Raw genomic sequence first — 24,802 nt, forward strand, 5'->3', positions numbered from 1 at the left:
GCCATACTCCACCTGGGCAACAGAACAAGATTCTGTCTTTGGGGAAAAAAACACCTGGAGGCAGGCCGGATTTGGCCTGCAGGTCACAGTTTGCTGACCCTAGTTTTACCAAACCTTCCCTTCTTTTGGGTTCTATATCCAGTTGGGCCAACTCCAGACTAAACAGCTTCCAGGCCGGGCTTCGCGCCTGCTCTCCTTTACCTCGCTCCTCTCACCTACGAAACCACACAGGTCCAGTCCACAAGCCTCTGCTCTTCACTATCCCATCGGCAGCTCTCCGCCAGTCTTCCAGCATCTCCTGACCAACCACAGGTAGTTGTCTGCTGTCCCTGCAGGAAGTGGTCATAAAGTAAGATGGAACTGCCATCATTTAGATGACCCTGGTGAAGCAAGCCAGAAGGACAGTTAAAGGGGCATCACCCGAAGACTATGACAAGGCTTGCAAGTAATATGCTTCAAATAGACTGAACATCATAAAAGGAAAACTCTAGGAAGGGTGGAGAGTACATTGCTAAGAACCTGGATGCAAAGAAAGATTCCTAGGGCCAGGAATGGAAATGCCTTTCTCCTCCAGGAGGCCAAGGCCAGAGGATAAGATACGGAAGACAGGAGCACACCAGGGTCAGAGGACAGTTTAGGTCTAGAATCAGAGAGAAGACTAAAAAGCACTGACAGCCAGGCACCGTGGCTCACACCTGTAATCCCAGCACTTTGGGAGGCCAAGGCGGGTGAATCACCTGAGGTCAGGAGTTCAAGACCAGCCCAGCCAACATGGCGAAACCCTGTATCTACTAAAAATAAAAAAATTAGCTAGGCATGGTGGCACACGCCTGTAATCTCAGCTGTTTGGGAGGGAGACTAAGACAGGAGAATTGCCTGAACCCAGGAGATGGAGGGTACAGTGAGCTGAGATCATGCCACTGCACTCCAGCCTGGGCGACAGATCGACTCTGTCTAAAAAGAAAAAAAAAAAAGCACTGACTAAAGAAAGGCTGAGAATAACAACAAAAAAAACCCTGCTAACATTTATTTTTTTATTAAACACCTACTACGTTCTAGGCATACGTTGCTGGGTTTTTTTTAAATAATACTGTCTCTTATTTAACTCTTTCAACACTCTGGCAAAATAGTCATTTAAAAAATCTTTTTGTATTCATTGTTTTTAAAATAAATATTTATTGTGCATCCTTTATGTGGCAGACACTATGCTAGATACTAAGGATAAGCAAGTAAGCAAAAATAGACCTTGTGCCTGCTTTCATGGAGATTATACAGGGATTGGCCATTTTTTTTTTCTGTAAAAAATAGATTGTAAGTATTTTAGGCTTTGTAGGCCATCAGGCCTCTGCTGCAACCAGTCAACTCTGCGGCTGTAGTGCAAAAGCAACCGCATATGCTATGTAAAATAGTAGGTGTGGCCGCATGCCAATAAAACTTTTTTTTTAATAAAAACAGGCTTCAGGCCAAAGCTGGCTATGGTTTGCTGACCCCTGTTCTAGTAGGAGACAAATATTAAGCAAATAATTACACAGAAAGCAATCATTCAGTGACATCAGGTAGAAGTTCCTGATACTAAAAAACCCTATCATCAGAGAGATTTAACCTATTCAGGGAGATGAGAGATTTCCCTGAGGGAGTGGGTCTTAGTTTTAATGTAGTAGTTCATTAGTGAGGTAAGGGCAAGGCTACTGCAGACAAGGGAAGTAGCCTGTGCAGAGGCCTAGGGCAGAAAGGAGCACAGCAAGCCCACTTCAAAAGAGGTTTATATCGTTGGGGCAGAGTCAGTGAATGTGAGCTCAGGCTAAAGACGTCAGGGAAGGCCCGGCCCTGTAAGGTCTTCAGGGTCTTATTGGGGGATAAGGTCTCTATTTAAATACAGAGACTGCTGCACACGAAGTTAAGTAACATGCTCAAAGCTGTACAGCCCACAAAAGGTGGAGCTAGAAGCCTTATCTCTAGACTCAGCTTCTGTATTCTCTTTGTGTTCATTTTGGTTTTATGTTTGCCCAGTGTCTTTATAAATTTCCCTCTATGAAACTGCCAAATCATTCAATGAAATTAAAAGGAAAGAGAATGTGGTCCTGCACTTAGGCTAGGAGGCTAGCAAGTACCTGATATCAGCAGGAAACTGGAGTGAGCCTGGCAGAGAAGTCCTACAGTGGAGGACCTAGAGGACTGGGGAGAGCTGTGTTCCTGCTTCTCCTTTTTCTCTGATCCCCCCTTCTATGGAGTCTTAGCAAAGCTTTCTCTGTCCTCAGTGTCAAAGGAGCCTTCAGAATATCGCCCAGACTCCCCCCCACCGCGTTGCTCTGCCCTCTGAGTCTCGGCCTGCCCGCCTCTGCACTCTGTCCTCATTCACTTGCACGCTCCCCTAGGGGACACTTGCACAGCTTGCTGCCTGGTGAATGCTCCATGTCCCCTCCTCAGTTCCACACTGTTCCTCTGCTGGAAGAGCACATGCTTCACCCTGTCCCTTTGTCTGCACACCTTCTCTTCTTTAAGAATCCATGAAAATGTGGCACATATACACCATGGAATACTATTCAGCCATAAAAAAAGATGAGTTCGTGTCCTTTGTAGGGACATGAAGTTGGAAACCATCATTCTCAGAAAACTAACACTGAAACAGAAAACCGGACACCACATGTTCTCACTCATAAGTGGGAGTTGAACAATGAGAACACATGGACACAAGGAGGGCAGCATCACACACCGGGGCCTGTTAGGGCATGGGGGACTAGGGGAGGGATAGCATTAGGAGAAATACCTAATGTAGATGACAGGTTGATGGGGACAGCAAACCACCATGGCACGTGTATACCTATGTAACAAACCTGCATGTTCTGCACATGTATCCTAGAACTTAAAATATAAAAAGGGGGGAAAAAAAAACAACAACTTCAAAGAGCAATCACGAAAGGAAAAAAAAAAAAAAAAGCCAGGCATGGTGGCTCATGCCTATAATCCCTGAGGCATTATCATGAGGTCAGGAGATGGAAACCATCCTGGCCAACGTCACTACTTAAAATACAAACCCCGTCACTACTTAAAATACAAAAATTAGCTGGGTGTGATGGTGTGCACCTGCAGTCCCAGCTACTCAGGAGGCTGAGGCAGGAGAATCGCTTGAACCCGCCAGGTGGAGGTTGCAGTGAGCCGAGATTTCACCATGGCCCTCCAGCCTGGGCGACAGAGTGAGAATCTGTCTGAAAAAAAAGAACCCACCCAGAAGGCCGGGAGTGGTGGCTCACACCTGTAATCCTAGCACTTTGGGAGGCTGAAGTGAGTGGCAGGCACCTGTAATTCCAGCTATTTGAGAGGCTCAAGTAGGAGAATTGCTTGAACCTGGGAGGCAGAGGTTGCAGCGAGTCGAGATCGAGCCATTGTACCCCAGCCTCAGCGACAAGAGCAAAACTCCATCTCAAAAACAAAAACAAAACAAACGAACAAACAAAATCCACACAGGAGTGGCTTCTGGTCTGCAGGATGCTGTCTATGGCCCCTTCCTCACCCAGCCTGGGCACCGTGCTCCCCTTCAGTGCCCACACAGTTCCTGGTGTGAATGGCTGACATCCCAAACTACTATTCACATCGGCCTCCCACACTGCACCCTGAGCTAGCAAAGGGCTTATGTGACAGGCGTTTAGCACTTTCCTTAGGGAGGTTAACCCGTTTACTTGTCAGTTCCACTTGTTCCCACCTCTTAGGCATCTGCATATTTCTATCCTTCAGATTTCCTAGCACTGGGCCTTATAGCAGCAGTTCTCAAAGTGGGGTCCCCAGTCCAATAGCATTGGCGTCACCTGGGAGCTCTCTAGAAATGCAAATTCTAGAGCCCTCCTTGGACCTCTGAGATTGGAAACTGGGGGTGTGCAGCGATCTCTGCATTCATAGGTCCTCCAGGTGATGCTGATGCTTGCTAATGTTTGAGAACCACAGTCTCACCAGAAGTTATTGCTCATTAAATTGTTGAATCGTTGATTCCCTGAGGATGGTAACTTGTTATTTTCAGCCTAGAAAAGAAAAAGAGTAACTGAGAAAATGACAGGAAAAGCTTTTACTAGGCTGGCTTTTTAGAAAAATTTTCTGACACGATATTTCAAATAATGGGACTTTCAAAGAAGGCTCTGCTTTGTAAGTGTTGAAAAACAAGATCAATTCTCCTCTGTCTGGCTTGGGTGTGGTCTTGCTGAAGGGCAGGGCTTTAGACGAGATAACCTCACCACATGCCCTCCTCCACTGCTCAGATTCTCTGTTTCTGGATATTCTATGCTCTGTGAAAGAAATATAAGTTAGGGAGCAGGGCATTATTGCTAGGGGATTTTGGGCTTTTAGCCCACAAGGAAGTATATACTTTTTTCCTCTTCTAAGGTGAGTCTTTGCCAGTCTATACTCATAAAAAGAGATGACCAGGACCTTTGAGAAAGGTAATTGTTTGTTTTTAGGTCATAAAAATGAATCCTTGCTTTGTTTTCAAAGGAACATGCTCTTCATGCAATCTATACGCTCTGAATGACAAGTAGGTGAGGTCCAAGATTGGAAAGATAAAACTTCATTGTTGGTTTTTGGCCTGGAGCTGAAACAATGGGACAAAGGAGTGGCTTGTTGGTATAAGCTCTATAAAACACAATAATATTAGTCATGTAAACAGGAGAAAATAGGAGAGGCTTAATGAGATAAATTACAGGCAGTCACCACATTAGGGATTAAAATATTCTGATCAAGCAAACGCTAAAAGGTACAAAAGAAAGGATAAAGGAAAGAGTGGTAACTTTAGTTTTAGAAAACAATGGGTCCTTCTATCTAGGGTGCTGTTTGACAAGGGGATCTTTCAGAAGCTGCCTGAGCTGACTGTGAGCGTCCATTAAGATCCCACTTTTCATCCAAAAAAAGAAAAAATCATCCTATACTCAAACCAGGGCGCACAAAGCCAACACATTCTTCTCTTCCTTATTCTTTTTTTCCCTCTTCACAATTGCAAAGCAATCCATTTTGCTAGATGAGTCTGTGAAGGGAATAAAAGCACTCCAGGTTTCTGACTCTATTTGCATTCCCCGATTTGCTGGCCTAACTTTCTAAGTGTGACGGGCTGTGGTTCTCAGGCTAAGGGGAAAACAGCCAACTCACCGAGGTTTACGATTGCCTGTGTACCTCTGGGAACAGCCACTTTGTCATAACTATTTTTATAAGGATATTTGAACAACGGAAGCAGAGGCTACAGATGTGTATGTACTATTTCAACTAACAGAGCTCCTGAGCCTTGAGTTGGTGTTACGTGCTAATCACGTAGCTGTCTGTATTAAAGTGCACATCTACAAATGAGAAGATATAAAACTCTGTCAAAACTTGTAACAAGCTGGGCTCGAGGTGGCCCACGTCTGTAATCCCAGCACTTTGGGAGGCCGAGGCGGGTGTATCACCTGAGGTCGGTAGTTTGAGACCAGCCTGGCCAACATGGAGAAACCTCATCTCCTTCATCTCTATTAAAAGTACAAAATTAGCCGGGTGTGATGGCACATGCCTGTAATCCCAGCTACTCGGGAGGCTGAGGCAGGAGAGCGGTTTGAACCTGTGAGGCAGAGATTGCAGTGGGCAGAAATCGCACCATTGTACTCCAGCTTGGGCAACAAGAGCGAAACTCCATCTCAAAACAAACAGAAAAAACTTGGAACAGGGAGATGCTCACTAGTTCATACTTGCATACACTTCTTGGCAATGGTGATAAGCACAAGGTTGCCAAAGGCCAGCGAGCCTGTAAAAATTAAAAAAAAAAAAATATATATATATATATATATGTACATATATATTTTGAAACAGAGTCTTTCTCTGTCACCCAGGCTGGAGTGCAGTAGCACCATCTCGGCTCATTGCAACCACTGCCTCCCAGGTTCAAGCAATTCTTGTGCCTCAGCCACCTGAATAGCTGGGATCACAGGTGCATGCCACCACAACTGGCCTGAAACAATTTTTTTTTTTTACATACATGTAAAGACTAAGCTCCCAGAAGCAGAATTGTTTTCAAAGGGTAGGAATATTTTAAATTTTTGATATTACTTACAAATGCCTTTCAGAAAAGTGATACTAAGCTGAGTGTGGTGCTCACATCTGTAATCCCAGCACTTTGGAAGGCCAAGGCTGGTGGATTGCTGGAACCCAGGAGTTCGAGACCAGCTAGACAACATGGAGAAAGCCCATCTCTACTAAAAATACAAAAAATTAGCTGGGTGTGGTGGTGCACGCCTGTGGTTTCAGCTATGGAGGCTGAGCTGGGAGAACCACCTGGGCCCGGGGAGGTACAGGCTGCAGTGAGCCAAGATCACTCCAGCCTGGGAGTGAGACCCTGTCTCAACAACAACAACAAAGGAAAAGTGATGCCAAATTCATTTCTACTAACAGAGGGTGACTTTGCTTATTTCTATTTCCCTGATTCCCTAGGCCATACTTTCTTGTACAAATATTTGCCCATTTGAGGAGTTAAAAATGACATTCCATTTTTGTTTTAATAAGGATTTCATATTCATGTCACATATATATATAGAGAGAGAGAGAGAGAGAAAATTGTATTTTTTTGGGAATTGCATATTTTTGTGTTTGCACATTTTGTTTTTTTACTGAAATAGTGGTAGTTTTCTGCACAGATTATAAAAACTTCATACATTAATGATATTACTTGTTCATATATGCTGTAGGATTTCCCTCTAATTTTTCATTTTAATTTTTTATGGCGTTTTTGACATGCTGAAGTATTTATTTATTTGACACAGAGCCTCACTCTGTTGCCCAGGCTGGAGTGCAGTGGCGCAATCTCAGCTCGTTGCAACCTCTGCCTCCCAGGTTCAAGCAATTCTCCTGCCTCAACCTCCCAAGTAGCTGGGACTACAGGTGTGTGCCGCTATGCTCAGCTAATTTTTTGTAATTTTACAAATACAAAAAAAAAAAATATGACACCACGTGGACTAACTTTTAAAAAATGTTTGGGCTGGATGGGGCGGGTCATGCCTGTAATCCCAGCACTTTGGAAGGCCGAGGGGGGCGGATCACCTGAGGTGGGGAGTTTGAGACCAGCCTGACCAACATGGAGAAACCCTGTCTCTACTAAAAACACAACAATTAGCTGGGCATGGTGGCGCATGCCTGTAATCCCAGCTACTTGGGAGGTTGAGGAAGGAGAATCACTTGAGCCCAGGAGGCAGAGGTTGTGGTAAGCCGAGATAGCGACATTGCACTCCAGCCTGGGCAACAAGAGTGAAACTCAGTCTCAAAAAAAAAATAAAAATCATTTGGAGAATATTTTTAAAATGCAATTGCCTTGTCCTCTGAGGTGGTACCCAGAAATCTGCATTTTCACCAAGAATCGGAGAGAACCCTTCTGCAAGGTGATACAAGAAACACTGATTATCCATATCTGATTTGATACATAGGTCTAAATTCACATCCACAACTGTGTAGAACCCACTGATCATCTCCAGCTGAACATCTCCCAGGTACCTCCAGCTCAATCCAAACAGAATTCACCACCTCTCTACACAAAACTATTCCTTTTCTAAGTACCATTTTCCTTTCTGACACATACCGTGAGGTTTCCTTGCCCCAGATCTGAATCAGCCATTTCTCCAAGGAGCTCTGGTACCTTCTCATGGGTAATGGCATTCAGATACTAAGATATTGGCACTAGGTATCGTTAGAATTCTCTTGTCTTAATTCAAACTGTTTTCTCAAGATGCAGTTCCAACAGTGGGATTATTTGAATTAGAAAAGGTGAAATATTTTATAGCTCTTAATTCAATATTGACAAAAGTACAGCCAGTCCAGTGTTGGGCTCTGCTGGGACTATATTCCTTTGCCTTTCCTTCGCCTGTTAGTGTCAGTCGCTAATATTAAAGCAGCAGCATTGTCTGACACTGTCCTCAAATATGAGAGCTTCAGAGAAGAGTTCTGAGGAACAGCTCCTCATTCCCCTGTCTGGCCCTCTAGGGATCTTTGCTGAAGGAGAGAAGAGACACATTTTGAAGAAGAGCCAGATGGGAAAGGAAGAACTAGCTGGGCAAGTGTATAACCAGCTCAACATCTACCTCCTCCCCAAATTAGTGTGACTCTGGTTAATTTTTAGGGGAAGATGTGGCCAAGGCCGGAACTCCTGAGCAGAGCATTCCACTTCTGTTTCTTTCCTGAGTCTAAGAATCATTAGAATGTACAAGGAAGGCTAGCCTGGCCCTTTGGGGTGGTAGGAGGTAAGAAAGAGAAAGATAGAATGTGGTTTCTCAACTTTAATGAACAGTAATGACACACACCAATAAATGTGGCCCAGATTAGTATAATGAGGGGAATGCAGGATGGTGAGACGAAGGTGCACAGGGACAGCAGTATGAGGGCAAAGAGGGCTCTCCTAGAGCCATTTTTGATGTGCAGAAGAAATTCCCTCTCCCAAATCTACTGCCAGACATACCTTCAGCCTGGTTTACCTCTCCCTTCCGGTGGTAAAACCCATTGAAACGAACTCCAAAAGAGACTGAGAGGCCCTAGAAAGAACAGGTCTTGCTTCAAGCTGTTTCAATATCTTGTTGTTGTTGTTGTTTAATCTTCTTGCTGTGTGGCCCAGGCTGGAGTGCACTGGCGTGATCTCGGCTCACTGCAACCTCCGCCTCCTGGGTTCAAACAATTATCTGCTTCAGACTCCCAAGTAGCTGGGATTACAGGTGCCCACCACCATGTCTGGCTAACTTTTGTATTTTCAGTAGAGACAGGGTTTCATCATGTTGGCCAGGCTGGTTTCAAACTCCTCACCTCAGGTGATCCACCCGCCTCAGCCTCCCTAAGTGCTAGAATTACAGGCACTGTGCCTGGCCAACATTTATGTAATAGTTCCTTATCCCTCAATGTCTAGAAGAGAACTGTATTTTTTGGTAGACCTACATAAACATATTGGCTGATAACTTCTTATCTGGTACAGATTATGCTTCAAAACTTTAACTTCCATTAATGCACAGACATACATCCTTGAAAGTGGATATGGGACAGCTAAGTCTTGATGATTAAGGGATTAGACAATGTCCACCTACTAAGGACCAACAGCCCAGGAGTATGAATTCTAGCAGGACCATGAGAGGTGTGCAGCTGGACTTTTATGAGTAGGGCTTTAGCCCCTAAAACAGTTGTCATAGCTTTTGGGAAGCAAATGCTTCACCAAAGAAATTCTATTTATTTTATGACAAGAGCGGGTGCATTCAGGATGGTATGGCTGTAGACTCTATTTATTCTATTTATTTTAAAGGCTTGCTGGAAGCCATCTAGCCACTAGCAAACTGCAAACTATTTGCACTTTTCTGGGTCCCAAAGCCAACTTAAGAAGAGGTTGTTTCTCCACGATTTCTTTTACCTGTAGAAGAACCGTTGTTCTTTTCTATACAGAGCTCTGAGCTAAAACTCAATGAAACTAATTCCAACTTGGGATTCTTATCAATTGTTGGAAATAGATGCTTGGTGCCAAAAAAAGAAAAAAAAAAATCAGCACTGAGACAAAGGATCTTTCAGCAATGCAATTTTTACTTTCTAAACTGCAGGAAGGGTATCCTCCCTAGCCATCATGCCACAACAGTGCAATGAACAAATGAAAACACACAAATTTATCCCTTACGCATTTGGGGTCAACCTTACTGCTGTGTCTGCTGTCCGTGGGCTGGAGCTGGACCTCACAATCTAAACTAAAACTGATTGGCTAACTTAAAATGTTTCTAAACAGGTAAAAGCAATGGAGAGCTGGGACATGCCTGTGAGCATGTCTGGCGCAGATATCTTAGTTAAAGTACAAGGACATAGAATGTATTACATGTCTGTAAGCATGGCATGTCTAACAGCTACATAGTTATTAGCACACTTATTCTTTAACAAGAAAGGAAACTTTAAAACGGAACTTTGCTACTTCCCACACTAATTATCTGTTGAGATTGTGGAACTAGGGAGTATCCTATCAGAATATTTTTCAAGAAATGAGAATAATAGGATTCACAAAAGGAACACATCAGGCTCTTTTTACAATGGAAATAACGATTCTCAACATTAATCCCTTCCACCCACCACCACCACCATCACCACCTTCCACCTTTCTCTAATACCATCTTGGCTCCTATCGTCAACCAAAAGGATGATAGGGATGAGATTCTCTCCTTATGAAAGAGCTTCCTAGGGCCGGGTGCAGTGGCTTACACCTGTAATCCTACCACTTTGGGAAGCTGAGGTAGGAGGATCACTTGAGCCCAGAAGTTCGAGACCAACACGAACAATATAGTGAGACTTCATCTCTCCAAAGAGTTTAAAAATTAGGCTGGGTACTGTGGCTCACACCTGTAATCCCAGCATTTTGAGAGGCTAAGGTGGATGGATTGCTTAAGCTCAAGAGTTTGAGATCAGCCTGACCAACACGGAGAAACCCCACCTCTACTAAAAATACAAAATTAGCTGGGCATGGTGGTGCATGCCTGTAATTCCAGTTACTCGAGAGGTGAGAATTGCTTGAACCTGGGAAGTAGAAGTTGTGGTGAGCTGAGATTGTGCCATTGCACTCCAGCCTGGGCAACAAAATCGAAACTCCCTCTCAAAAAAAGAAAAAAGAAGAGTGTATTCCAAAGAATGTGTTTGAAAACATTAAATAACACTTAATAAACTGCAAATCCTAAAGATGCCTCCCCATTTGACACTGAAGGAATTCTTACTGAGTGAAATTTGAGAAGAAACTAACTACCACCTTCTCCTCCTTCTTGTTCATTATTCCTTTCTCTTCTCCCCTCCTCCAACTCTGAGAGCTAGGCACTGCTCACAGCATAAAGATAGGCTTTGTTCTAGCTTCCCAAACAGAACTTTTCTTAAAGGGCTGCAATGGGGAAGGAGAGTAATAGCAACATAAAAGCTCGTAGAATTCGTCTAGGGGCACAGCAATGCTAAACAAACTATGGTTTGTGTTTGTTTGGTTTTTTGCTTGACCTGTGTAGCCAAGATTGATTACCTGATGGTCTAATGTTTTCTTACTGAAAAAAGCTAAATTTAGAGAAAAACATCCCTTCTCTTTTGCTTTCATTTTCACAAATCAAGGTTTTGTATTTTGATTTTTTTTTTTTTTTGTCTTTCTAAAGTAGGCCTGATTTCAAAGCAAATGTTTCGAATGAAAAAAGACACATAGAAGAGGTTCTAGAGAGTCTCCTGGTAGACAGAGAATTGTTGAATTAAAAGATAATTGGATTTGGCCAGGCGTGGTGGCTCACACCTGTAATCCCAGCACTTTGGGAGGCTGAGGCAGGTGGATCACTTGAGGTCAGGAGTTGAACACCACCCTAGCCAACATGGCGAAACCCCGTCTCTACAAAAAATACAAAAATTAAGCAGAAGTATCCTTCTTTCTTTTGTGCTGTAGGCCCCAGTGTTTGCTGTCGAAATGGGCAAGTTCATGAAACCCAGGAAGGTGGTGCTTGTCCTGGCTGGATGCTACGGTGGATGCAAAGCCGTTATTGTGAAGAACACTCATGATGGCACTTCAGATCGCCCCTACAGCCATGCTATGGTGGCTGGAATTGACCACTGTCCTCACAAAGTGACAGCTGCCATGGGCAAGAAGAAGGTTGCCAAGAGTCAAGTATCAAGTCTTTTGTGAAAGTTTGTAACTACAGTCACCTGATGCCCACAAGGTACTCTGTGGAATCCCCTTGACAAAACTGTCATCAATAAGGATGTCCTCAGAGATCCTGCTCTTAAACGCAAGGCTCGACGAGGCCAAGGTCAAGTCTGAAGAGCGATATAATACAGGCAAGAACAAGTGGTTCTTCCAGAAGCTGCGATCTTAGATGCTTTGTTTTGGTCATTAAAAATTAAAAAAAAAATACAAAAATTAGTCTGGCATGGTGGCACATGCCTGTAATCCCAGCTACTTGGGAGGCTGAAACAGGAAAATCGCTTGAACCGGGAGGTGGAGGTTGCAGTGAGTTGAGATCATGCCATTGCACTCCAGTCTAGGTGACAGAGAGGTTTTTTTCTAAAAAAAAAAAAAAAAAAAAAAATTGAGTTTGACTTCTACCACATAGCAGCAACCCATAAGCCATTAGAATTCTTATTTAACCAGGGCTCATCAATTCTCACTAAACCTTATTTACAGATTTGAGAGACCTCAGCCATCACTAATAAAATTGATGATGTGAAAGAAAAGTCTCCAGGAGTAAAAATGGAAGTTCCCAGTTCAAAAATAGTACTAGACCAGATAATATTCCTAAGAAGAGTCCAGTTGATATCTAATTGACTTCCTAATTTCTGTATGTGTTTCTCAAGGTCTTTCTAACATACAACTTCATATTCATTGGGTGAGATGGCATGACATTTAAGGAGGCCACATGTGAGACCTAATTCCATTAACCTCTCACTGATTAGCCTCATTTTGTTCTTATTATGTTATCTAAATGGGCAACTCAGGGCAGTAGCCACCAAAAACAGTTGATATATATTGTTCATTATTTGTTTTCATAGCCCTCTCACCCAAAGTTTGGAAGTTTGCATTCCTAGTTCCAAAAAGATATGTTCGTGCTGTTTTTCTAATTTTTTGAGACAGGGTCTTGGCTCTGTTGCCCAGGCTGGAGTGCAGTGGGGCTATCTCAGCTCACTGGAACTTCTGCCTCCCAGGTTAAAGCAATTCTCCTTCCTCAGCCTCCCAATTAGCTAGGATTACAGGCAACCGGCAACATGCTCTGCTAATTTTTGTATTTTTAGTAGAGACAGGGTTTTGCCTGTTGGCCAGGCTGGTCTCGAACACCTGACCTCAAGTGATCCACCCACCTTGGCCTCCCAAAGTGCTAGGATTACAGGCGTGAGCCACCATGCCCGGCCTAGTGCTGTTTTTTTCATGAGTATGAAGCAGCCTATGAGTGGGTACGGGGTGGGAGGGCATTCAAAGTAACTGGCTCCTGCCTCTCCCTGATATCCATTTATCCTGCTCCTGAGAAATACCATGATGATGTCTTTCTTCGGCCTTGGAGTTTTGGGCCATGACTGGACGAGAGTTTCACAGAACATTACTTTTGGAGTCCATGCTGCCCTGTAATTGTCCAGAATGTGACTCTAGTCAGGGTGTTATTTTCCCAGCACCTGCTGACTTCAAGAGAGGGCCTTCAACATGCCTCAGGCAAAAAAGGGAAAGGGAACAATGTTCGCAAAGTTAAACAGTGTTAATTACTTTACTACCCTATCTCAGTTCTCCTCTTTCAGTCCAAACAACCACCTTGAGAGACTGTGTTATTATCCTCATTTTATAAGTAAGGAAACTCCGGCTGGGATGGGGGGACATGAGGGTGGGGTGGGGAGTGGCTTACGCCTGTAATTCCATCACTTTGGGAGGCCGAGGCAGGTGGATCATGAGGTCAGGAGTTCCAGACCAGCCTGGCCAACATGGTGAGACCCCCCCCCCCATCTCTACTAAAAATACAAAAATTAGCCAGGTGTGGGGGCACACGCCTGTATGTCCCAGCTACTTGGTAGGCTGAGGCAGGAGAATGGCTTGAACCTGGGAGGTGGAGGTTGCAGTGAGTCAAGAACTGTGCCACTGCACTTCAGCCTAGGTGACAGAGTGAGACTTCATCTCAAAAAAAAAAAAAAAAAAAAAAAGTGAGGAAACTGAGGCCCAGAGAGAGGCAGTGGTTTGTCAAGGTCAATCTAGTAAGAGGCTGGGAGGAATTCCCTTTCATGACCCTCTGTCTCTGAGCCTAGTTCTTTTTTTGGACCACTCGAGGCTTGGGGTGAGTAGATGGGCAGGGAGGCAGCTGAAAGATGCCATGAGATGCAGCAGACAGGATGGGGATGCTGAGATTGGGGGAGGAGGAGGGGGCCTCAAGGCAGAAAAGAGTCAGCAGGGAAGGGAGTGACTAAAGAATTATTAAGAAATTCTCTGAAGAGCTTTGAACCCTACTGATTTGGAATTTAAGGTTAACTTCACCAAAGGCAGGGATTACGACTTCTCATTGCAAAAGGGATAAAGGAAAGAAAAATCTGTCCTAACATTATTGAGCAGACTGTGTTGCCATTTTTCATGATAACATGGTTTCGGGGGCAATAACTTTCCCTAAGCTAGAGGGTTATGGAATAATCTCTAATAATCAAATTGAAAAATCCTATAGCATAATGTAAAACAATGTTTTAAAATTGTGTGTTGCGGCCGGGCGAGGTGGCTCATGCCTGTAATCCCACCACTTTGGGAGGCTGAGGCGGGCGGATCACAAGGTCAGGAGTTCAAGACCAGCCTGGCCAACAGGATGAAACCCTGTCTCTAGAAAAAATACAGAAACTAGACAGGCATGATGATGGTGGGTGCCTGTAAGCCCAGCTACTCAGGAGGCTGAGGTAGGAGAATTGTTTGAACCAGGGAGTCGGGGGTTGCAGTGAGCTGAGATCATACCACTCCAGCCTGGTGACAGAGGGAGACTGACTCAAAAAAAAAAAATTCTATGTTGCAACCTGTATGTGTATGTATATGTGCACAAGACTCGTTTGAGATGCTTAAAATTTCTTTTTTTTTTTTTTTTTTTTGAGACTGAGTCTTGCTCTGTCACCCAGGATGGAGTGCAATGGTGTGATCTCGGCTCACTGCAACCTCCACCTCTCCCATTCAAGGGATTCTACTGCTTCAGTCTCTGGAGTAGCTGGAATTACAAGCACCCATCATCATGCCTGGCGAGTTTTTGTATTTTCTCTAGAGACAGGGTTTCATCATGTTGGCCAGGCTGGTCTTGAACTCCTGATCTCATGATCTGACCACCTCAGCCTCCAAAAGTGCCGGGACTACAGGTGTGAGCCACCTCACCCAGTCTAATTTACCATCTTACTAATTATTTATTTATTTATTTATTTTATTTTATTTTTAGACAGAGTCTCATTTTGTCATCCAGGCTGGAGTGGAGTGGTGCAATCTGGGCTGACTGCAACTTCTGCCTCCTGGGCTTCAGCGATTCTCCCACCTCAGCCTCCTGAGTAGCTGGGATTATAGGTGCATACCACCATGCCCGGCTAATTTTTGCTTTTTTTTTTTTTGTGACGGAGTTTTGATTTGTTTGTGCAGGCTGGAGTACAATGGCGCTATCTTGGCTTACTGCAACCTCCACTTCCCAGGTTCAAGCGATTCTTCAGCCTCAGCCTCCCGAGTAGCTGGGATTACAGGCACCTGCCACCATGCCCTGCTAATTTTGGTACGTTTAGTAGAAACGGAGTTTCATCATGTTGGCCAGGCTGGTCTTGAACTCCTGACCTCGTGATCCGCATGCCTTGGCCTCCCAAAGTGCTGGGATTACAGGTGTGAGCCACCGCGCCTGGCCAAATTTTTTGCATTTTTTTGTAGAGACAGGGTTTCACCATGTTGGTCTCGACCTCGTGGCCTCAAGTGAACCACCTGCCTCAGCCTCCCAAAGTGCTGGGATTACATGTGTGCGCTATCACACCTGGCCATCTTACCCATTTTAAGCATACAGTTCAGTGCCACTGAGTGCATTTACGTTGTTGTACAACCATCACTGCCATGCATCCACAGAACTGTTTTATCCTGCAAAGCTGAAGCTCCATATCCATTAAACAAGAACTCTCCATTACCTCCTCCTCCCAGCCTTGGGCAACCACCATTCTACTGTTGCTTCCAAGAATTTATTACTGTAGGCCCCTCATGTAAGTGGAAGCATTCAGCATCTGTCTTTTTGTGACAGGCTTATTTAAGTTAGCATAATGTCCTCAAGGTTCATCCATGTTGTAGCATGTGTCAGAATTTCCTTCATTTTTAAAAGAGTCTATTGACTTTTAATCTGTCAATTCTTTTTTCAGATTTTCAGAAAGTTAAGATGTAAATATGATCATCTTCTCTTCTCTCTAGCACAGGCAAAAATCGCTTCTCTTGAAACACTCACTGCAGTTACCTGCACACAGGGATGCTAATTGAAAACTGGTTTTCTTAAGAAAGGTATCATTCCTGGAGGCAGGCTGTTTACATGAATCAACATTTCTCTAATACTTGTCCGTGTTTTGTAACACTTTTTCAAGTGCCAGTTGCAACTTGCCAGTTATTCTGAAGTGTGGAGGCTGCAAATGGGGGAAACCAGGATGGGAACTCAGTTCCCCTGGGGCATCTACTGTCACGGGGAAGCATAAATTCTTTTCATGGTTTCCTTTTACGTAATAATTAGTTATGTGGATGGTGGTTTCAAGTATTAGATGGATGGATGAACACAATGTGTGAAAAGTCCTGGTTCCCAGTATTTTCATATTTGCCTCCCCTTTGAGGCAAATTTTACATCACAAATTGAGGATTTAATCTGTTCACACGCTAACTAGAATCTGTTTACTAATGTTGCAGAAAGTTTTCCCTTCAATAAACATAACGGTGATAGGAAAAACACAACATACTAAATAGCTATGATTATAGGAAAAAAGAATTTGTAGATGGAATATCCCAACTGTCAACTCTCAGATTATGCCTTGTCACTTTTCACAACTTTTCTGGAAAACTATTTATTTATTAGCACATCATAAATATGTGCCTTTGTGATTCTGCATGAGCACAACTTCAGTGTCCAAGATTTAGTGCTATTTTCATTTCTTTTCATAAGTAATATTTAAAGCTTGGTACACAGCAATAATTGGTAGCAGCATTATATTTCAAAATACTAAGAAAATTTAAAAATCAAACTAACAATTTGTAAGTTTCACTGATAGGTCAAGTGATGAAAAGGCTGGCAGAACAACTATTCATTTTTTTTTTTTTTCTTTTTTCAGATGGATCTTCACTCTTGTTGCCCAGGCTGGAGTGCAACACCGTGATCTGGGCTCACCACAACCTCTGCCTCCCAGCCCCTTTATTTCTATTATGAATAGTTGTGGCTGGGCGAGGTGGCTCACGCCTGTAATCCCAGCACTTTAGGAGGCCAAGGAAGGTGGATCACCTGAGGTTGGGAGTTCGAGTGAGGCCTGTCTGACCTACATGGAGAAACCCCGTCTCTACTAAAAACACAAAAATAGCCAGGCGTGGTGGTGCATACCTGTAATCCTAGCTACTCAGGAGGCTGAGGCAGGAGAATCGCTTGAACCCGGGAGGCGGAGGTTGTGGTGAGCTGAGATGCCACCATTGCACTCCAGCCTGGGCAACAAGAGCGAAACTACGTCTCAAAAAATAATAAAAAAAAATTAAGGAATTAAAATTTATTTGCCGTTGCCTTATTCTTAACATACAAAGTTTTTCTCTTTATTTTATAATAGATTTTCTGGTGATTCTGAGATTTACGGATCACAGAACAATGCATTAGAGGTTTACTAAGGTAATACCCTAATGTATTTAAAGATTTTCATTTTATATTAATTGGTAACTAATGGACATTTGAGAGTGTTGAAAAAAATCAAACAAAAATAAAATAGCATAAATAATAAAACTATTAAAAGATCCAGAGCAAAAATACTGGCTATTACTTTTGTTATTAGTATGACAGCTTTCCCATGATCAGGGGAAAAAAATCATTTTTTCATACTTATTTTTTTGAGAAAAGTCTTGCTCTGTCACCCAGGCTGGAGTGCAGTGGTGCAATCTCGGCTCACTACAACCTCTGCCTCCCTAGTTCAAGTGATTATCCTGCCTCAGCCTCCTGAGTAGCTGGGATTACAGGTACCCACCACCACTCCACCATTCCTGGCTATTTTTTTGTATTTTTAGTAGAGACAGGGCTTCACCATGTTGGCCAGGCTGGTCTCAAACTCCTGACCTCATGATCCGCCTGCCTTGGTCTCCCAAAGTGCTATGATTACAGACACCCAGCTTCACACACACACACACACACACACACACACACACACACACACTATATATATATACCTAGAAACATTACAAGTCAATCTTCTAACTATGAAGTGAATTCCATTATAATCCACAAAAAAAAGATGTAAACAATGAACCTAGAATTGTTTTCCCAGACTTTTCATCATGAAAAATTTTATTGACAGAATAGTAAAATGAATAGCTACAGACATTATCCTGAACTTCTGTAATGGTTAACACATTGCCAAATTTGCTTTCTTTTTCTCTCTATATATACACTTTTTATTTGCAGTTGCAGGTGATATTGGAAGTTGCATGCTTCACCATCTAGCTTCTCAGAATAACATCCTCCAAAATAACCACAATATTCTAACATCAAAAAAAGAGAACCATATTCTATACTATCTATAAATATCCAGTCCAAATTAAAGTTGCCCAAGATATCTTGTATTTTTTTTTTTTAAATCCAGGAGCCAATAAAGATTTACACATTGCATTTTCATTATATATCTGTTTTTAAGGAACAGTCCTTCCCCACTTCTCTTTGTCTCTCTCTTGACATTAATTTTTCAAATAGTCCAGGCTAGTTGTCTTGTAGAATGTCGCAACATTTTGTATTTATTCCATTTAACTTGATCATCTACACTTAAACTTTCCATTCTGGAAATGTGAAGGTATCTGAAATGTACACTTGCCGTCTAGTTCCCTTCCCATCCCCAAAGTTCACCTGCCTTCAGCTGTGAAGGCCTTCTAGAGATCATGGCTTCACCATGTTGGCCAGGCTGGTCTCAAACTGCCGACCTCATGATCCACCTGCCTCGGCCTCCCAAAATGCTGGGATTACAGGCGTGAGCTCAAGCTTTAACCTTTCAATGATATGGTTAGTTTCAGGAAGAAAAGTTATTTAAATGATACTGCCAAAGTGAAAGTTTTTAAAGGAAAAGGAAAGATGTCTCAGTTTAAAGTTGATTTCCTAGCAAGTCCTTGGCCTGCAGCAAAGGTGGCTCAAGCAGAGGACATTAAGGGGCCCAGGTCTGCTCTTGCTATATGAATGTGTAAGAAGGAGAATCAAAGGTGCTTCTCTTTTGTCTTTTGTCTACCAAATGCTCTTCAGCTTCAGTCAAGCTAAATGCTAAACTGAATAATTTTTTTTAAAAAGTGTATGATCCCAACTTTTCTCTGACTTTAGAATGGGTTAAAAAAAAAGCGGGGGAGGGGAAGGCAAATTTACACTGAGAACTTTTATTATGGTCTGAATTCCAGGCAATGTTTCATCAGACCCCAAAATACTGTTCTTGCTTTTCCCGGGCATCTCACTGGTAGACAGGGAAAGATCTGACAGAAGGGCACTCTGCTTGAACTACTTCAAAGAAACTAATCATGAATCTATCCTATTGGTGTGACAATTCCAAATTAATCAGGTTACATTAACACATAGGATTGTGCCGTAGATGTGCATTAGATGTAAACAGACTTGGCTAGGTGTGGTGGGTGGCTCATGCCTGTAATCCCAGCACTTTGGGAGGCCAAGGCAGGTGGATCATGAGGTCAGGAGTTTGAAACCAGCCTAACCAACAAGGTGAACCGCCCGACCCCCTTCCCCATCTCTACTAAAAATACAAAAATTAGCCAGGTGTGGTGGCAGGCGCCTGTAATTCCAGCTACTCGGGAGGCTAAGGCAGGAGAATTGCTTGAACCTGGGAGGCTGAGGTGGCAGTGAGCTGAGATCGTGCCACTGCACTCCAGCCTGGGTGACAGAGCAAGACTTCGTCTTGGAAAAAATAATGTAAACAGACTTAGAAGGTGCATTAACAGGCAGAAAAACATGGGATTTATATCTGCGCTGGGTACAATGGGATTTATATCTGCACTGCTATGATTGCTTATAAACACATGCTATTTTGGACCGATATCTTTCTCGAAATATAGACTTAAATAAACAAAAGTTCGACCACAGCTGAGGTGGCGTTCAGCAGGCCTCAGACACAGTCAAGCATTTTTAAAAACGTGATTGGTGGGCTAAGAAGTTTATCCGCCTGGTTCCTCAAATTCCCAAACAGTTTATTTGAATACTGAGTGAATGGCTAATCTACAAGTTTTGGGGCTTTAACAAGGTAAACGAATGGGTGGGCTGTGAAAGTAAACACTGCATTTCCTCCCAGGCTCACCCTAGCTTCCAAAATTCCTCTCCGTCACTCCTTTCACTCTCCCCAGCCTTCTAGTTCCCAAGCTTGGTGTCTTGTATCCTGTAAAAGTACTGAAATTGCAAAGGAGACATTTTTAATTACAAGTACTACAGTAATGAATTCAAGTACACTCGTTTATCATAAAGGGCTTTCCCATCTGTCTCTAAAGTATACTTAAAAATGCTGTGTATTTGATAACATTAGCACCAAGCATCTTCCACATGTTAATATCCAGCGATTTAGATGTTCGCTCCCCCCACCTCGAAAGACCGCACAGTGGTAGTTTGAGAAAGAGCACATTTATCTCTCTGTGTTTGGGAGTGCCTGTGTGGTCTCTTCCTAATTTATTTGCACTCCAATCCTTGGGGATCTCATCACAATCCCCCTAGGCAAAGGGAGATTAGGGAATAGGACTGTCTGCTTCTCCCCACTCTGACAGAGAAGGAAAAACGACTTCCCCAAGTCCCACAAGTTCTTCTGGCCACTGTACAAATTGTTCTTGAGCATGGAGGGTTTCCAAAAGCCCTAATTAGCAACTCACAGCAAACATTTCTTTGCATTAGCTAATGATCCGGCTGCACTTGTAAGCAAACAGAACCAACATATCTAATCAATGCTGAAAAACCAACCAAATGCCTATTAAACATCTGGATGTAATTTTCTAGTTAGAACAAAATGAAAACATATGCAGGTTCCTTTGATCTTCGTCTTAACAAAGAAATTGTTGATAAAAAAGCATACTGGTCAGTCAACGTGTCATTTTCATAAAGTATGCTCATTTCTCTTCAAATGCTCCCAGTTTAATTTAGTTGGTTTCCTGCAATCTCTAATTTTACCATATTGTGTGAAACCGCAAGAGATTCTTTGGAAGTGATTTTATTTAAGGTTTTACTGCTGCATGGGTCTGCTACTGATTTTTTTTCCTTCTCTGCCTTCTTCCCTTCACCTCCATGTCCATCTTGCCCTTTTCTTTGGTAAAGGGGTGTAGGAGAAAAAGATTACAAAGCAATGCTGGGAAAAATTCTTCTGGACCCCACATTCTTAGGTTTAAGAAAACTCTCCGTTAGGAGAAAAAAAAAGAGGCTGGGTTGAATGGCTCACGCCTGTAATCTTGACACTTTGGGAGGCTGTGGCGGGCAGATCACCTTAGGTCAGGAGTTTGAGACCAGCCTGGCCAACACTGTGAAACCCCGTCTCTACTAAAAATACAAAAATTAGCTGGGCATGGTGGTTTGAGCCTGCAATCCTAGCTGCTCAGGAGGCCGAGGCACACTGATCACCTGAACCCGGGAGGCTGAGGTTGCAATGAGCTGAGATCATGCCACTATACTCCAGGCTGGGTGACAGAGCGACACGCTGACTCAAAAAAAAAAAAAAGGCAAATGAGGAAATGTATGAGCAATAACTCTCAGCTAAAAGGAAGAGAACACAACAAAAGTGGTCTTTTAAAAATTACAATTATTGGCGGGGTATGGTGACTCATGCCTGTAATCTCAGCACTTTGGGAGGCTGAGGTGGGGAGATCACCTGAGGTCAGGAGTTTGAGACCAGGCTGGCCAACATGGTGAAACCCCATCTCTACTTCAACTAAAAATACAAAAATTAGCCGGTGTGGTGGCGTGTGCCTGTAATCCCAGCTACTCAGGGGGTTGAGGCAGGAGATTCGCTTCAACCCGGGAGGCAGAGGTTGCAGTGAGCCGGGATGGCGCCATTGTACTCTATCCTGAGCAATAGAGTGAGACTCCCGTATAAAAAAACATTACAATTATTATTTCAAATAAAAAAGTAATAGATTTAAAAGATGTCTAGTTGCTATGATTCATAACTTTTCGTATTTTGTCTAGTGTCTATACTAAATAACATCTAGCTTTTGTAGTTACTTAGGCTATCGCTGAGTTGAAAATGTGATAATCAGCAACAAATGAATGGGAATATACCCACATATGCAACAAAAGAAAAGGAACAAGCTGACAATCTTTCTGATTCTTTGCAGAGGATAAAAAGGGTCCTGTGTTTTTCAGAGAAAATTTCCTGTGGAAGCATCATACTTAATATTATTTCATGTAAAATCATCATTGACATATGAATGTTAAAGGTAAGGAAGATTATGGTTAACAAGCTTTAAATGGAAGACCAAAATTATAGATTTCATGAGAAGGACTATTTTCTTTTAAACAGGCTGTAGGCAATCTGCACATATATTATTTATTTAAAACAGAAGATTAAAGCTACTTGATTGTTTAAACACCATCATTTGTAATGCAGTTTGATGAGAGTTTTGTAGTATAATTATTACAGCATGACAATCATGGAGAAAATATGACCTTGAAAAAGGGCAGAGCCTTCTCCCACCCTCACAGACAATGCTCTAAATGGGAAAAAAGAGCTTCAAAAACCAAAAACAACCATTTTTATGCACACAATTAAAGGCCTTCCAATTTTAAATTCATAATGCTCTGTAGCTACTATAGATACTACATTACAAGGAAATCAGAAGGCCTGGTGTTTCAAACTCTATTGGCAAAGAAGCACTAGTTAAAAAAGAATTTCCAGTTTTTACTCATGGCAAACTGGGAAATATGGTGAGCAGACACATTACATTATCTGTGAGTAGTTATATTACAGAACATTTAAAGATGTCTTAGAACTGATTTTGAGGGCAGCAGGGTGGGTAAGGAAGAGAAGTAGCAACACTTTTGCCCAATCCCAAAGCATATTTTAATTGCTCTGTTTAAACTTAACAAGAATGTGCCAGTTATTCAAGATACAGGCACCACGTAAAGCCTGGGTAAGCTGGGGAGGAGTATCAGTTGCTCCAGTTGTCGCAGCATGTATACAAGCATACTTGTGGCATCCAAGCACTTTCCACCCAGTCCTGGAGCTGATTATGGGATGAACTAGCCATAGACTGGCATATATGGCTCAATCACTAGATGATATCAAGGAAAACAGGTTGCTAAGAACAAAGCCCTGGGATCCTATGATTCCAAAAAGTCCTCTATGTCGAGCAAAGCTCTCATCACTAAATTTAACCAAGGAAAGAGAGGCAGTGCTTCCTTTATTTCATTCTCCATGTTAGCAAAATTAATAATATCGCTGCTTTCCCAACTGTACTTAATGAGAATACCACAAAGCCACAAAGTCCAACTTGTTTAAGAATTTACTATGGCCTCGTACAGACTAGCTAAAATCGCTTTTTTATTTTTCATTTATAATTGATATTTGGGAGTGATGCAATTTTAGACAAATCAATATCATACATATTTAAAAACAACTCCAACAGTGAAATGTATTATTTAAAACGACTTCTAAAACTATTTGAAGAAAAAGATCTGTAAAAGCACATCTTTAAATAAAATGTATGTTTGTTTAAAGAAGCTCCTTCCCATAAGTCTCCTGAAGGTAAAATAATGGGAACGTGGGGGTTATTAATACAAAAAACTTAACTAGTTTCCAACATAAGATAAATACTTGTCCAAGATGTGCCCTTATGGAAGAAATACCACCGTTTGGCTAAACTAGCATTATTCACTCACTGGGCATGTGGCAGTAGTTCCATTGGACAGTTCTTCAAACAAAAGTATACATGCGGCAATATTGACGGTTTTCTGCTGTGGGTGTATTTAGAGAAATACACAAAACCTGAAGACTCTCAGCATGAGTTATACAGCATGTCTTGATTATTACAGTCTCAAAATCCCTTTAAATTCAAGTTCCACTTCGTAAGAACCTTAGCCACGTCATTTATTTAACTCTTCCCATTTAGCTCCTCACACAGCTCAGCTCAGGGGTACCACCCAGACTACGGGGGTGGGGTGGGCGGAACAGGTTTTTTCAGGTCTCAGTGCGGGTTTATGACTTTATCTCTCTTTGTTCCCAGTAATTGGAAACACACTCATGGGCTTGTAGCTGAGAGGCTCCTAAAAACCTCAGCTGCTCCCCTCCTCTCCCAACACAGCGAAGTAAGGACTTTTAAGACTAAGACCTGGGATTTCGCGCCCCGAGCAAAGCGTCTCCTCTGCGGACACGCGTGCCTTGTTCTGGCAGCATCCTGGGAATCTTTCCCGCCAAACGAGGCAGGATGATTTTTTTGAAGAGTGGCGTGAAATCCTGCAATAAAATCAAATCCTACCACTATGGGTGCAAAGGGGGTGGGTAGGGTGGGAGGACATTATAGTCGTCTTTGCGGCTGGTGTACGTACGCCAACCGTGTGGTTGCTCATTTACGCATTTCCTACTAAAGGCAGCTCAAGAAAAAATAAACCTCAAATTTTTGAATGTGGCCTCACTTTCAGAGTAGCATCAAACAGGGGTCCAGTACCGAAAAACTCATTTGCTCGAATTACCAAAAACGCCCCTCCGCCTCCAATAAATACGCAGCTAGTCTTTGAGTTACTTTCACTCAGATCTGAGGATTTTCATTAAAAGGAAAAGTGAGCAAGCGGCAGGATTTTTGCAAACTCGAGCCCCCAGCTTCCTCGGCAGCACGCTCGCCAGTCCCTCCCGTTAGCGCGCACCCGCGTTCTCCCTAGCCAGCCCCACGTTACTTTGATTGACAGCCCAGCCCCGCCGCTCTCCTTCCCACCGACCTTCCCATCTTCAGTGCCAATCTCCGCGCACTGCCGCTTCCCATTGGCTGGTTTTGGCGTCCCGCGGCTCCTCCAGGAACAGTTCCTCACCGAGCCCGGGAGGACGCGGCTGGCGGAGGAGGGGTCGGGGTGGGAGGGGAGACCGACGAGACGGCGGAGATGGAAGCGAGAGAAAGGGGGAGGGAGAACGACCCGTCCGGCGCTGCGCTGCCATAGGC

At 43.0% G+C, this 24,802-nt stretch overlaps 1 long non-coding RNA gene and 1 pseudogene across 1 annotated transcript; one reads left to right on the forward strand and one right to left on the reverse strand.

Moving 5' to 3' along the window:
• On the reverse strand, positions 1 to 24,741 carry LOC116559768. The gene is made up of 3 exons (XR_004272610.1): positions 24,585 to 24,741; positions 3,804 to 4,013; positions 1 to 329 (listed from the first exon to the last, which is right to left on the reverse strand). It is a non-coding gene; the product is annotated as an uncharacterized LOC116559768 (long non-coding RNA).
• On the forward strand, positions 11,353 to 11,855 carry LOC116559767 (annotated as a pseudogene).
• Positions 24,742 to 24,802: the final 61 nt, after the last annotated feature.

Source organism: Sapajus apella, unplaced genomic scaffold (genome assembly GCF_009761245.1).
Source record: "Sapajus apella isolate SASKATOON/1434 unplaced genomic scaffold, GSC_monkey_1.0 scaffold24, whole genome shotgun sequence".
In the NCBI taxonomy this organism is placed as follows: domain Eukaryota; kingdom Metazoa; phylum Chordata; class Mammalia; order Primates; family Cebidae; genus Sapajus; species Sapajus apella.